Source organism: Macrobrachium rosenbergii, chromosome 56 (assembly GCF_040412425.1).
Source record: "Macrobrachium rosenbergii isolate ZJJX-2024 chromosome 56, ASM4041242v1, whole genome shotgun sequence".
Classification (NCBI taxonomy): domain Eukaryota; kingdom Metazoa; phylum Arthropoda; class Malacostraca; order Decapoda; family Palaemonidae; genus Macrobrachium; species Macrobrachium rosenbergii.
In genome coordinates, this window is record NC_089796.1 from 9,982,900 (window position 1) to 9,999,500 (window position 16,601).

General features: G+C 34.7%; 1 protein-coding gene across 1 annotated transcript in view; it reads right to left on the reverse strand.

Moving 5' to 3' along the window:
• The window catches only part of LOC136836370 (transmembrane channel-like protein 7), a 101,097-nt gene extending 89,855 nt beyond the window's left edge, over positions 1-11,242 (reverse strand). The window contains exon 1 of the mRNA XM_067100562.1: positions 11,107-11,242. The gene's annotated coding sequence lies outside the window, so the exon portion shown is untranslated. The remainder of the gene's footprint in view (positions 1-11,106) is intronic.
• Between the last annotated feature and the right edge of the window lie 5,359 nt (positions 11,243-16,601).

The following is a 16,601-nucleotide window of genomic DNA, read 5'->3' on the forward strand; positions in this document are numbered from 1 at the left end:
AGCCGCGCCCCATGAATCTTTACTACTGCCCCGGTGGTGGCCTATCCTTTATCGTTGCCAGAAGCACGATTATAGCTAATTTAACCTTAAATAAAATAAAAACTACTGAAGCTAGAGGAAAATTGAATTTATGTTTTGACTGGAGAGTGGATGATCAATACACCAACTTGCAGCCCTAGCCTCATAGTTTTGAATCTGAGGCGGGACAGAAAAGTGCGAGAGAATAAAGGGCGGACGGACAGACAAAGCCATCTCAGTAGTCAGAAAACTGAAAAGGAATTCTAAAACAAAAAATAATAAAAAAAAAGACACTGCGTCACTGCAATCTACTTATGAAGACAGCTTACCAATGAGGATAAGTGACAAATGCGATCCATATTCAGCAGAGAAATAAATGGTATGAGAGTTTGCCTTATTGTAAAAGAAAAAGGGGGTTACTGGAACTTGAAACAAACCTTAGCAGTATAGCGCAAGCGGCAACGGATCGTAACTATGACAGACGGATGCTAGACACTCTAATAGTAAGAATGGCTTGAAAAAAGTTTACTAAAACATAACTAAACAATAAACCATGTCACATTCGCAACTACACTTACACAGCAGACAATTACAGCAATTACAACGTGCCATTAAAGGTTAATTACCAGTCTTTCTTGGGTAAAGGAATAAATGCTGTCGTTGTTATTTTTCGGAAATTATAAATGAAGGATTATGGCCAGTTCAGGAGAATACAATGATGTGTATGAAAAATACTGCCCAAAAAACAAGTGATATTGTCAATAAAATGATAGTTCTAATTACAATGCAAAAAGGTCCGTAAAACAGAGAGAGAATTAAGAGAGAGAGAGTAGGAGAGAGAGAGAAGAGAGAGACAAGAGAGAGAGAGAGAGAGAGAGAGAAATTTAAAATTAAAACACAATTAAAATTAAATACAAAAAGATACAAGAGAACAAAGATGAAGATGAGACAAGAGAATTTAAAATTAATAAATTAATTAAATATACAATAAAGATGAACAGAGAGAGAGAGAATTTAAAATTAATAAATTAATTAAATATACACAAAAATAAAGAGAGAGAGGAGAAGAGAGAGAGAGAGAGAGAGAGAGAGAGAGAGAGAGAGAGAGAGAATCACATGAAAAAATCCAACAGGTTACAAATTTTGAATTATGAGTTATTCAAGAATTTATCGTCACTATGCACGTTACACTACAATCTTACATTATCACTCCATTGTCTTGTAACTCAAGACACACAATCTGTGATCAGGTACCAATCATGTTTAAGGCGTGTGTTTTACTGTGAAGAAATAATTACTTCAACTAATTACTGTCTTAATTACACATTAAGTGGAACAACACACACTACACACAAGTGGTTTGAACGAACAAGGCTGACGGACAGTATCAGTTTAATAATAATAATAATAATAATAATAATAATAATAATAATAATAATAATAATAATAATAAAAACCAAAATTCACTCAGCCTGTAGCAATGTTGCCTTGGAAGTATAAGGTGTCTTACTTTTAACCTATATATATATATATATATATATATATATATATATATATATATATATATTTATATGCATATACATATATACACAGGATGTATATATATTTATATATACATATATATATATACATATATACATGCATATACGTACATATATTATATATGTATATATAAGTATACAATATATATATATATATATATATATATATATATATATATATATATATATATATATATATAACTTATACTGAAGCATAGGAACTTCAAAAGTTAATAAACTTGCTTATCAGCAAAGTTCCGGACATGCTAAAATAAACAGACCCTTGCTCTCGCAAAGGCTTAAGGGCATGGAATACCACGAGCAAAAAAAAAAAAAAAAAAAAAAAAAGAATGAACGAGAACCTAAAAGAAATATGTAAATATATAAGACAATCTCGTCTACTAAAATCATATGGGAATATACATCTCTCACTAGCTAAAAACGAGAAGGCGGCTAACAGTAAGCAGTAGTTCTCAAAACAGGCAGAGGAAAAGAAACAGGACTGACTGAATATGCAGAACACTAATGGAATGAGAATAAAACGGGAACTGGGAATCGAAACTGGAAGAGGAAAACTGTTGGTCATATTTACATTCAAGCATATCCTACTGCAGCCCAGCTGGTGTCAACATTGGAAAAGGTTGCCGACATCCTACTTTTTTTTTTTTTGTTATTTTGTTTTTCCAGACGTTGGTCCCTCTCATTAAGGGGCTACGGTACTGCATGTTCTCAAATATTTACAGTCTGATCCTTTTTAATGTACAGAAGAAAGTGCCTATAGTTTGAAGTCTTGGAGTCTCTATCTACAGGCAAAAACTATTCAGCTTGACGCCAATTACAAATCGATTACTATACTACCCAGGTCATTGTCATGAAACTGCCAACTGCATCTCTTTGTAAGTGTTTCAACTAGTCTCTACAGGTAGCCTACTGTTATTGGGAAACGCAACATAACAGTAATCTCAGCGCGACTGTAACTCGAGAAGTCCTATCAATCGACTGTACCTCTCAAGCTTTAACAATGGAACTTTGCTGTAACTTATGTCAATCTATACTTTTATTTCAATGAGAAAAAAACTTAATATGCCATGAGAGAAGATTTTACAGTTAAATTACTATAAAAAATAAAACGTTAACATATGACAATTTTCTTAAATTAAATAGAAACAAACCCTAAACTAGATTAATTTAAACCTAGTAGAACTATATGCCCTAAAACAGAAAGAATTCCGTATGACTGTCGCATCAAAGTGATTTCTATTTTCCAAACTGATACAAGCAGCTAGTGTTGTACAGTGACAAAGGTGTATGTTAATATATAAACAAAGTTAAACGCTGGGCCACAATAATAGCATTTTAAGACATACCTAGAATTACATACAATTACTGCATTTTAAGACATACCTAGAATTTCATAAAATTACTGCAGCAACTAAGAGAATACAATCCATTTTACACCTAGAAATACCTCTTACTGCTAAAGGAACAATGGAACAAAGCGGCAAGGATATTAAACATTTTCAAGAATGTGAATGAACTCTTAGACAAAACTTACAGCTGAAACAGGACATGACATTTCCTCTGGAATTTACCGGTGTTTATACAATGACCGCTACACTGAATTCAAGCTGTATTTGACTCGCAGTTTGAACCTCAGCTCCTGCACCTTTTCAACTGACAGCATGTTTCGAAAGTTAGTTAATTGGGCTAAGGAAAGGCCTGAACATTTATTTTGACCTGCAATACACAACACTCAAGGAAATGTGGCAATGTAATAAAGCACTTTCCATAATGCAAAGTCTAGAACGCGGTATATTTACTAAAAGAATTTCAGAACATAAAAACCTCAGTCCCAGTTATGTTCCAACAGCCATTCATTCACTTCTATATCCTTGCTTATACTTGACTATCATCATAAGGTAACACGGTCCATCTCCTAAAGAATTATGGCCCGCACTTCTCGCTTGAAAACTAAAAATAATTTACCTTGAAAATGCACACAGTCTTCTACAATTAACGAAATGGAAATGATATAGTCTTAACCAACATTTGCAGTGATGGGCACAAAAATATATCCGTGAGATCAGCCAGTCAAAAACAGCACACGATTATCAAAACCAAAGACAAACCAGTGAATTGCACACAAGTAAGCAACAGACCAAGCAAGCACAGTTTGTGGCAGTCAGCCGAAGCAGTACGGTTCCAATAACAACTCTCATTTTGAAAACAATGGCCTACGTAAACGATAAGCTTATATCGGAAGCTGGGGCACAAAAGCATGAGGGAATAGCAAAAAACTTGTGTGTGCAACTTAAAAACAGGAATATCGACTGAATAAAACGGAAATGTCACAGGATATTTCTCAAGGTGTGAATCATTAAAACAGAATTGGGCGAAAATCCAAAACTAACAACAATAAACCAATTAAAGTCAGTGAACAGTGAATGAAAATGTGAATTATATTTATCTGGGTATCTACGAATCATGACAGTGTCACATGAGATTTTTGTTTTCATGACTTTTTTTTTTTTTTTTTTTTTTTACCAAGTTGTCAATATTACTTTTTACCCCATACCGGTGAGAAACAACAGTCGTGCATGTCACAAAAGCATTTACGTGTACGACTTCAGTTGTGACACCAATGCTGTCTTACTGGGTCAAAAACCGAAGCTGCTAAAAAAAAAAAAAATCCCAGCAGTCTTTTTTTTTTGTGACACTGCCGTACAGCAATGATGTATGATATGCCTATCAGATTGCCTACAACAATATGATAAATCACAGAAATAATCCATAATCATACATATAATGTTCTGTACAGGGTGTTATAACTCTACAAACACAGGTAAACGAACTGGTGTTATTAGAAATTAAGAAACAGCTAATGTAATATATTCAACAAAAATCTACTTTAACATTAATCTTTGCAAACCTATAATGCCTACCAAATTATTAACCTTTACTAACCTCTCGGTAAATGTACGAATAAGCATTACAGGCTTCAAATAAAGGCAGCAAGAAAGATATAGGGTCATGAATAAATAAGGGGGTCTGCTTGCAAATATACTTAAGAAGCATAAACAAAGTAAGAAAACAGAAACACATTATCAAAACATAACCAGCAGTTAGCAAAACTCAGTGAAATCTTGACTACTTGACCAATGCTAAAACATCAAAATACTGAAATGAAAATACTGAGGGCTTTCACACAACCACATAGTACTTGAAAAAAGAGGGAGATACGGCACTTGTATATTTACAGGGCTGAGGCACTTTGCTACAGGTACAGGACAGCTTCATCATAATGACCTAAATTTAACTACTTGACAAAGATATTTATGAAATGGTGCTTTACATATAGATACTGCCTGAGGGAATCTCCAAACATTTTCTTATATATCTCTCTCAAATCAGGGTCATTTACGTCGACCAAACCTGAGTAATATTTACAGATCTGCTTCTGGCCGAGCGAGGTAGCTCTAAAGATAGATATATGTATGTATAAAAAGTGCTGACTGGGCTGCAATACTACTACCCGCTAAACGACCTAACAAGCTGGCAGGCCGCAGTCACATACTCAAAATGCAAAATTACCTGTGGGCTTTCATCTCCCTCAGGAGAGGACGTAATTCTGACATGCTTCCCATATTTTCCTCCGCTGTGGGGATCAAGGGAACCGATTCATATACATAAAAAAAAAATTCAAAGATCATTTGAGTATTGAAAGGCTACCATTTAATTCTTGGAAAAACTCACAATCTACTGTACACAGACACAATCAATGTAAAGACTTTTTTCCCATACAGCACTTGATTCATATTTGAATATCTAATTGAAAAACAATCATCTATTTTTTTTTAATAATCTAAAGTCAGAACTAACACTACCACATTTAAAATAGGCTTTACATTGGCCATGGACATAACATCAATAAGAAAAATGAGATAGCAACACAATCCATACAGAGTAAGAGCACTGACATTGTCAAAAAACATAGCAAAGTTTAATAAAATATTTTACTACATCTGCAGATACCTACACCACTGATTATGCAATTTTCAGCTTTACCTTTTTAAAAATAAGACATGCAAAATTCAGTAGATCTGTCCACTTAATACTGCAAACAGATGACATTTACAATTTATTCTAATGCAGCATCTCAACCATCAAAAGGCTAGTTCAGTGTCTAATAGATAGATAGGCAGCTTATGGTACAATATGGACAGAGGAGTCACCAAGATCAGCTGGTCAACTGGCACCACACAAGAAAAAACCAGTTTCATCTTAACCTGCTTGAGGTTCTCTCATTTCTGTTAGACTCTTCGTTCTTTTGAAGGTAAAAGAAAATAGCATGATACTGTGTTCAAAATGACACATAATACCAGTATCTTACTCCTCTTTTGCACAAAATACTTACTTGATAAGTACTACTTCAACTTACTACAATAACATTGCATTCACATACAAATCATATAAGTGCAGGCTTTTACATTATTTTAGGACCCTTGTTGCTACTAGATAAAACACCCTACGTCATACTGTTCACATGTTAAAAACATGTAATTATTCTCTTCAACCAAATCAGGCAGACGGATCAATTTATGAGCTGCCTGTAATTAAACAATGTTGCATTGATTGATAGATTTTTCTAGAAATAATCATAATTTCCATAATTCCATCAAACATAAACTAATACCTAGCTAATCTTCCTTTAACACTGTAATATATACTGTGTATGTGCATGTGTGTATGTGTATGTATGTATGTATATCAGTTTATAGCTGCCCTAAAAAATACCAGTGGCTTAGGATTCCATTAAGTGCAAAGGAATGGCTAATAAAAGGCTGTGAAATCCATGGAGAAGAAAATTCTCCCTCAATGGCAGATGAGTCTACATCCTGAAGTAATGACAATCACCACTGTCAAGTTTATCTTTGCTGTGGACTGTTACTGCTTTGGTAGAAAGTGGTATCACCTGTTTGCCCAGTGAAGTGCCAATGGTATGAAGTTCAGTTACAATGTATCCCACAGCAGAGGATCACCTACTGAAGGGTTCCAAACTCCTAAGAGGGGGATATACCTTCTAAATGACAAATAAGCCTCCACATCAGGCCAATGGTAAATACATTCTGACTTCTGGGTAATGCTATGAAAATAACTATATGGATGTTGCGCATAAGAGAAGAAATGTATGAAAACAGACTTGTTTAAGGAATGGAAGCTGGATGTTTTCGCACTGCGTAAGACAAAGGTAAAAGGACAATGCTTTCAAGAATGTACAACAGTGATTGTGTCTGAAGCAACTCAAAGGTGTAGAGCTATGGAAGGTGAAAGAGTACAAATGTGTTAATTTTACAACTGTATGGGTAGTACTGAGAGTTGTGGGGAAACAAGTTGAGAACCTGAGTGTATGGACCACAACAGGAAAAGAACCAGAGAGAAGGTGTTTGCTATCTGGAGAGTGTGAATTTGGGGGTGAAGGGGTTTGGTAAACATGAAAGGAGTGCTGTCCTGGGTAATTTAATTGCAAAGGCAGGTGACAAAGAAGATGGCATTGTGGGCAGACATGGAGTAAATGAAAATTGAAAGAGTTTGTGGAAATGTGCTAGGAAAGGGGATTGCTGCTTGAAATACAGTACATGGTTTCCAAGAAAAACTATCCACAAGTAAACTATACTATCAAATGAGAAAATGGTACGTGAATGAGTTTGTTAGATTATTTATTTCACAGCATATTCAAAAGCAAGCTGATGGGTGTAGTGGTGGTTGGACATGTATGTGTTATTTATTTGACTGATTTATGGGAGAACATGTCAAAAGAGTGAGTTTAATAAAAAAAAAAAGTAAGGAGAACATCCAAGGAAAAAATGGACAAAACATCACCTAGAATTACATACAGGGATTAATGGAATACAGAAATGTGTGTGTGTAACATTCAAGACTGGGATAATAGCATCATTAAAAAGTCATTGCAGTGAATAAAAAAATTATTTGTAGTGCAATAGCAAAACACAAAGGAAAATCTTGTACAGAAATACTGTACTGGAGGATGGATAGGGTGGCCAAGAGAAAGATGCTTAGAAAAATAAGGTAGGTAACAAAAAAAAGGAGAGGTTGGAGAAAATGAGACAGGACTTCAGGGAAAATAAGATGCTGTTTTATAAGTTAATCAATGCAAAGATAAAAATTAACGACTAAATAGAGATTCTTATATTTTGCTGAATGTGGGGAGCTAGAGCTACATACTGAAAGACTGAAAAGGATTAGAATATGAAATATGAGTGTGCTTGTGAAAGTTACTATTGAAGACATAAGGATGGCAATTATGAGTTTGAACAGGAAAAAGACACCAAGAGTTATGGATCCTCTAACTGGCACAGTGGTCAAAGTGTGTCCGAGTGCTGATCGTAGAGTATTAATGTTTGGGTAAGGGATAGATTCTAAGGTATAAGGATATAGGTGACAGGATAGTGTGACAATTACGTATAGGGGTAAAACTTTACTTAGGGAAGGTGTATGGTATGATTTTAATTGAAAAGGTACAACAGAGGACTGAAGTTAAGAGGAGAAGAACAGTGTGGGTTTAGACAAGAAAGTGGGAGTGTGGAATTAAGTGTTTATTATGGTACAGTCATGCTAGAAGTCTGAAATTACAGGTAAAATGCTCCACATGACATATATGGACCTAGAGAAAGGCTGTGATAGGACTGACAGAGAAGCATTATGGAGAGTATTAGGATGTATGATACTGAGGTTAAGTTGCTATGAGCTATAACAGAAATGAAACAAGTACAGTATTAGAGTTTGTAGACAGGAAGTGACAGTACAGTGTAAAACAAGACTGTTTAGTATCTTTATGGATGGAGCGACAATGAAGTCAGAGAAAGGACAGATGTATGTACAAAGTTGTGGGATAGGGGTCATGAATATCTGGAAACACTGATGTCTGCAGATGATATAACACTGACTGGGGACAGTGAAAGACAAACATCAAAAGTTAATGAGGGTTTGAAAGCTTTTGTAAAAGGGGAAAGTTGATGTTAAACTTAAGACAGGAAATTTTCTTAACTGGAGCAACTGCAGTGTCAGGGCATTCATTTTAATGAGGAAAACTTCACCGTTAGCAGTACGCAATAAAACCTGAACACTGCTGCCTTAGGAAGTGCTAACACTTTCTAAATATTTTGTATCTCAAGGCAAAGGAGCACCTAGTTAAGAATTGTAGACTCCTTGGTGGGGGGAAATGACTAAGAATAACAGATGATTTCCACTCAAATAAGATGCTGTTAAAGTAAAATAACAGTCACCTTGCCACTTTAGGTGGTGTGAGTCACCACATTTAATTAAATAAAAATCTCATTGGAGAGCACTCTGGGGTTAGCTCCATGAAAATACTTATCTTGAACATTACTGGAGACACAACATGTTAATATACTGTAATGCACTACTAATCTCTGCATGGTTAAGCATTCTTTTCCTCAGCAGGGATGGATAAGAGCCACTGATACAGGGAATGTGACAATCAGGAATTTCAAATTATTGCAGTTAACCGTTGTTCCTCTTGGTACATGTATATGAATCACGTCATTTATCTTTGGCAAAATTTTGTATTAAATTCCCTAAAAGACTTAAGGCTTCATATTAACAACAGCTGCACTAAATCCCCTAAAAGATTTAAAGATTCATAGGAACAATAGCCTTTCTCTCAAAAATTAAAAGCTTCCATAACATTCATCCAAAAACACTTTTGTCTGTGCAGCTGCCAAGGTTAAATTTTTTTTTTTTTCACTCTATTAATGCTTTTTTTATACTGTATTCCATTAGACGCCTCCTTATTCGTGATAACTATAGTACCCCTTTGGTTTAAAAAATAAAAATATTAAAGTCATTATTTACCCAGAGAAGGATAAAATGCAATAAATTTTAAGCTATATAATTTTTCAGTAATAGCTAGGCCAAGATTGATGTGGTAAAAATCACATCCAATGATTTTAGATGATATCTGCCAAAAAGTATAGCCTGGAGTGAAAAAGTCCATGAAAGGGGTGAATGGGTTCATCATAAGGGTGAAAAGATCCATGAAAGGGGTGAAAAAGTCTGTATAAGGAGCACTTTGATTGTCACAAACTGGTCATGGGGCAGAGAAAACTACAACCATTTCAAATACTTGCAGATTCATTATGAATACCTATTGAATATTGGATTTGCAACAAAAGCCTAACTGATGAATTATTTAAAGATTTGATCTCCAGTACGCTACTATTTAATTTGACTGTGCACTAGCCTATCAGTCCTAACCTTACCCAACCTAGAGCATCATATCCTACAAGTGAATGTATTTATCTCAACACAGAGATGGTTATCAGTGCCAAATTATGGTTTAACTTGTATATCTTTATATATTTTGTATGAACCCGATACTGACTTTGGGAAATAATCCATAGTATCTGGGTATGAGTGAACACTACAGCTACAGAAACTATGAATTTCCAGAAAAAATCAATATTAAAATTATTCAAATCAATGAAATTACACAAACACAAAAAAATTCTTAACTTCTAAACAAGAGCAAATTGAAAAGATAAACCGGTGAAATGACATTGTTAATAAACAACCATGATAAATGGGATTTATCCTAACCTAACCTACCCAGGGGTGTTGTCCTACCTAGTCAGGCAGTTAATTCTTCACTGGCTAAACAAATGCTAGAAATGTACAACTTTACCCCATATACAAACTGAAAAATATTTCACAATAAATATGGTAATGTATAACCTATGAGCAGCAAAAGTTATCATTTCTGCCACAAACCAACTTCTTAGTCACTATACAATTGTGAGTAGGTTAAGTAATGATCATGTGTATTTTGAGTATCTGAGAAATACTGTGTATTAATTATGTTAAACTTCTACAGGCATCCTACTTTTCTGCTTGAACCATCCTAGATTGCAAAGACCCCCCAAGTATTACCAACCCTGCATCCTAAAGAAGCCAAAGTGTTATTGTATAACCTTACCTGTGAAATAATCTAGCTTAGTTCACACAAGGTAAGGTTGATGTATATAATTATTACTTTGTTCCACTTAAAGTAAAACAGGACCTCAAAACTGACTAGACTGGGTAGATATTTTATTTATAAGTAAGCTACAGCCTCTACAAGGGCTCTCAATCTTCACTCCTAACTTATTAACAGTCTGCTTTGTTTTAAGATATATAAACTTAGCGCCTTTAACGGTACGTCTTGAAGACTATGTATGATCAAATAAAGATGACGAAATTCGTAATATTTACGAACTGCTTTTCACAAGCAAAACACACTTTTCGACCATGAAACGCTTCCATTCGAAAATAAACATTTAATCTGTATTGCACTTCATTATGAACTTTAAAACCACTCGTCTGTTCATTCTCTAGTCTGTCAAAACAGTCTATATAAACACTTTGAGCACTGCAACATTACAATTTCCTTTACTGAACAAATGCATAATCTTACAGTTACGGAAATACTCTCGATACAAGCAAAGGCTGTAAGAGATCTTATAGGTCTTACCTGTAATTTAGGTCCGGTATATCCTTATCATTTCCAGCATTTTGGAGGTCCGACGGGAGGTTTTAGATACACTATTCAACCATTTCCTTCCTGTCAAAATTGTGTCGTCTGTCAACAATAAGGTCGTTGGCTCACGTCAACAATAAAGATCAAATGCGCCCGTTCCGATGCTCTGCTGTTTTAGCTGGCCCGCCCTAATTCTCTCTAACCCTTCCTGACAAAATAACGTTCTGATTATATAAATTTAATAAAGACAAATAACAATATTTGTTAAAAAGAGGACGCGACACATTGTCTTCATATTTGATGCCGAATTACACGAATAGAATTCCATTCACAGATTAAGTCGACAATACCGACTATAAACCGATACAAAAGCAACAACAAATGGCAAACAACGATAGCCCATTTAAGTTGAATTGTCTTTAAAGAAAGAACATCGTGGAATGTTAATTGGTTTACTAGTTCAGCACCGTAAGGGGAAAATAGTCCTATATCCTGAAAGATATACAGGGAAAACCCTTCACAAAAAAGTTATAAGAAAAATGTTACTGCAGTGGCACTGCTTACCATGAGTTTAATCAGCGAACAGTAGATACAGTAAGTAACAGTAAATTTACAATCGTTGCCACACATACACACACAAAACACACGCACACAAAAACACTGCTCGCACACACACGCACATACCCACATAACCACCAAATATCGATGCTCGTATGTTTAATCATGAACATGAATCTGTTTTTCCCAACCATTTATAATAACAATTGCGCATGTGCCCAATACCTTTTTCAATAGCGATTATATTACGTCCTGCTACGCAGAATTTTAAAAATGTTTTTGCAAAATAGCGCCCCTCACCAATTCAATCAAAATAAGACTGGCATTTTTATTGCGGTATATCATATAATTTGGAGTAAATTAGGTATAATAAATGGCTGGGCACCTCCCCAGCAGGTGGTATTTGGGAGGGAAAATGAAAACAGAAATTGCGTTAGATTACAAAAGAATCTAGGAAACTCCAATCGTTTAATATGACAGATAAAGAAATGTATCTCTTGCAGGTATAAAATTAGAAGAAAAAAGAGATTTCATATACGTCAGCAATTATTTTGTATTATTTTTAGCTACTTGCTGGTTTAAGTTCGCATTCTCGAGTGACAAGGCGTCAACAGCTGTGAGCCATTTCGCATGATCTTCCCAATGGCATAATAGCCATCGCTATACCATAATTTAAACACTATCACCAAGATAACAAACTACTGTTTTTTTGTTATCTTTACCAAAGCAGAATAAGAGATAATCTTATAACTTAAGGATTTCTGCATAATTATATTGAGATGATCAAGATATAAGAAAGGGACACGGTTACCATGCATCAGTTATACTTTACAAACCTCCCTTATATTTGTTAGAAAAATGGTGGGAAGCTGTAGATATATACAAGTGGCCACTGATTTGATATTACAATTGTTATGTAGATCAAGCCTTTGTTTCTTGGCTGTGTACACACCTATGTGTTGTACTCCACGTTTATTATTTTCATCATCAGTTTATGAGATTACGCATAAAACATTTTTTTTAAGAACACAGATTCTGTGTAGCATGTTAAGCAAAGGTATTAATACCTCAGAATTTTTCAAGGTATTGCAAAAAATATTTAATATCTGGTGCTATTCATATCTTGAATCTTAGTTCTTTGCAAAGAATATTCTGAAGTATCTTGATGAACATGAACATCTTATTAATTAATTATGGGATCTATGCTTCAATAAATTGTGTGATCACGGCATTTTGACAATTTTTTTTAATTACCAGTAACGGGTGAAGGACCAGCCCATTTTGTATAGAAATATCCCATTCTCATGATGAAAAGCATGGACCCTAGGGACAGTCAACCATACAGTAAGGACTCTCAAGGCAATTCATACTGATCTACTCAAAATCTAATCATAAAATGCGTTCGGAGGTACATTACCTCTCCAGTCTGCCTCTGAAAGTCAGAGAAATAGTCTCTCCACCGTGGTCTGCCTCATCAGAAAGATATGTGTGAGCTCTTCACAGAACAACTGAGTCTTCTTAAGAGTGGAAGTGCTACTGTTATCAACAGGAATATCCTCAATAGGTACAATCCGCATGTTATGTAAGTACCCCACCAGGCTTTCTTGCGTTATTATAGATGGTCTCAACTTTTAGTTCACGCACGGCACCTTAGAGCTAGAATGGTGAATTTCAGGTCTTATTGTATAACTACAATCATTTCAGTCTCTTGGCCCACTGGGGACATATGCCAGCTGAGGACATTAGCATTAAAGCAAAGTCTGACAATTGGGTCATTTGTCTATGATAATATCATAAGACAGCCTGGTGAGGACAGTTCCCTGCTTCTTTGGGTCCACAGGTCATGCCAATTTTCGAGATCTGCACAAATATGTCACAGTTACCTGGGTTGCTAGATTTACCTAATATGGGTTCTAGCAGGGGAATAGCAGAAATACTTCCTATATACCTGGATCTGCACAAGAATCAAATAGATCCTTCATATAACAACTTCTGAGATCACTCTGCGCTGCTGGAAGACCTATAGCCTACTGACGACCGTCCTGTGTTAAGTAACTTCCACAAAAAAAAGTACACTGCCGATAATTGATTCTTATCCATCAAACTTATGGAGTCTCTTCTTACCAGAAAAGTTGATTACACCGTCTGCAGATTGAGCAGAATGTTTCTCTGATCATTAGAGGGAAATCAACCACCCGCCCCCCCCCCCAAAAAAAAAATCTACTGTGTACTATCAACAATATGACTTGTTGACAGCTGTTTGTACTCTCTTCTCAACAAGGTTGTTGCAGTTTTCGCTGTTATTTCATAATGCATATATATTATGGTAAGTGTCACATCAGAAAACTAGATATTTTCTTTCATGTCTTAACAATCCCTTCTTCCATTATAACTTTTCCGGTGGAGTTGTGGGCTAGCACTCGCTAGGCCCGAGTTCGAGTCTTCGGCTGGCTAATGAAGAATTAGAGGAATTTATTTCTGGTGATGGAAATTCATTTCTCGCTATAATGTGGTTCGGATTCCACAATTAGCTGTAGGTCCCGTTGCTAAGTAACCAATTGGTTCTTAGCCATGTAAAATAAGTCTAATCCTTCGGGCCAGCCGTAGGAGAGCTGTTAATCAGCTCAGTGGTCTGGTTAAACTAAGGCATACTACTTCTTTTTCTCTCATTTATCAATGTATATTTCACCAATATTACTCTGTTTTCTTTTTGGTCACTTACCAGGTTGCATATTTATCCTTGACCGCACTTCTGCTTAATATCTTCCTCTGCATTAGCTTGATAACTTCTTTGCTGCTTCAACACAGCCAGTGGGCCAAAACAAGTCTGACCTTGATATTGGCTAATTAGTGATTACAGTACAGGGAGGACTGCTCCACCATGGCCCAGCTACTTTTAAGAACAGACAGCACAGCTCTTATTACAAAAAGAACACATGGGTCTAATCAGGGACCTGGGAGATAAGAGGAAATTCTTGTTAATAATAATTTATAGAAGTACTCAATAACACAAACAAAATTAATAATACATAAGTGCAACTGTGAAATAAAAAAAAAGTTATTTAAAATGAACTAACAGTTAATATATACATAACAAGACTAAAAATACCATTAACTTTGAAGGCAAGTATCCGTAGCATAGAATGCATTTTGGAAATGAAGTTTTATGTAAATATGTCGATCTAATGAAATACTAAATTGGCTCTGTGGAATGGTTAAACTAATTAACGTTAATAATAATGGTGATGTAAAATATGGAGTTTTGTAAGATCATTGAGCCCAGAGAAGACTTTGTTTTCAATGAAATCTAATTTTAACAAATTAGTTTTTTAAAAACCTAAGAAGTGGATAAATAAACGTAATATTTGCACATAATTACAAAACTTCTTTATGTGATTGGTCTAATTACTTGATTTAACTGCTTGCTAAAATCTTGACAACCAAATAATATATGTTTAACAGTTAGAGCTGGCCTGCTATCTCTGCATTCACGGATTGCGCCATGTTGGTTATTCGTCAAAAATACAGTCAAACAAGGGATACAATTTCTTCAGTTCCATACTCTTTTTAGTATGAAAAATGTCTGTCCAACAACGGGTTAAATCTGTTCTGTTATTAGTTCGTTGTCTCATAAAGCCTTGATTTATTAAAGATGATGGGTTTTAGAGATTTTCAACCGTCAGTAATGGGAACAACTGTACTATTCCATCTGGTCATATTAGTTGCAGCTTTGGAAGAATTCTAGAAATCTGCATTTCCTTTGATTTTACGATGCATATTTCAACAATTACATAGCTTCATACAACTTGTTAAGTGAAAACTAACTCATTTTACAAGTGAATTTTTGGGACAATACGTTTAAGTAGCTTCTACAGAACTTTTAGTCATGTTAATTATAAATTTCCGTGGAGGCATGTTTTTAATAACCTTACGTATAAAATTCACAGAACAAAGTTCTACTGTGAATGTACAAGCAACTGATAACTCAATTGTTTCCTGAGATATGGGAGGAAATTCAATAACTAATGGAGATTTGGGATATTAGAATAAAATAAAATTGCTGATGAATTTGGTAGAGGATCACTACCCTGGAAAACAAAGAGCTGCTTGGAAAATAAAAGTATTCTCGTCTTGAAAACAATTGTTCAGTATATGGTTACCAAATAACTAGACTCCTTCAATAAAATTCTGGCTTGACTTTGAAAGTCAGCAGTTTTACAGATGAGGCAAGATAAAACCTTCCAAATATCATAGTAACACATATCTCAGTACATTTCATACACACAGTACATGATGAACTACAGTATACCATGTAAAAAAAAAATAAAAAAATAAAAACTGCAGACATTTTTACTCTAAAAATTCCCTGGTTCCTAAAAACTTGAGAATGACTGTGTTTCACTTTTAAACATGGAATTTGAATCAAATCAGCACCAGTATAAAAATCCTTTATTTAATTTATTTACAATACTTATGCTATTTACAAGTAATGAAATCAACAATCAGACTAGGATTAATGAGTTAGTTATACTTTTCTAAAAATATCAAACGTCAGTCTTTAATATTTATATTTGTTATTGTTCAAACACAAGACACAAGATTACAATTTATTGCAAAGAATATTTCAGCTCCTACAATACAGTATTAAATGTTGAACAATAATGGAAAGCACAATCAGGATACCATATACAACATAAATGTTGGAGGCCTGTAAAAATTTCATGAATTACCAGTCAACAGTTGTAAAATAATTCAATAAATCAAAATCACATATACAGTCTTTGTCTGATTCTGTATTTTGGACATACTATGCTGACAATGTACAGGAGCATTTGACATTACTGTTATATGACATTATTATAAATACCAGTGAAATTCAGAATATATAAAACACCAGTAAATCACAGAATAGTACACCTAATAATAAAAAG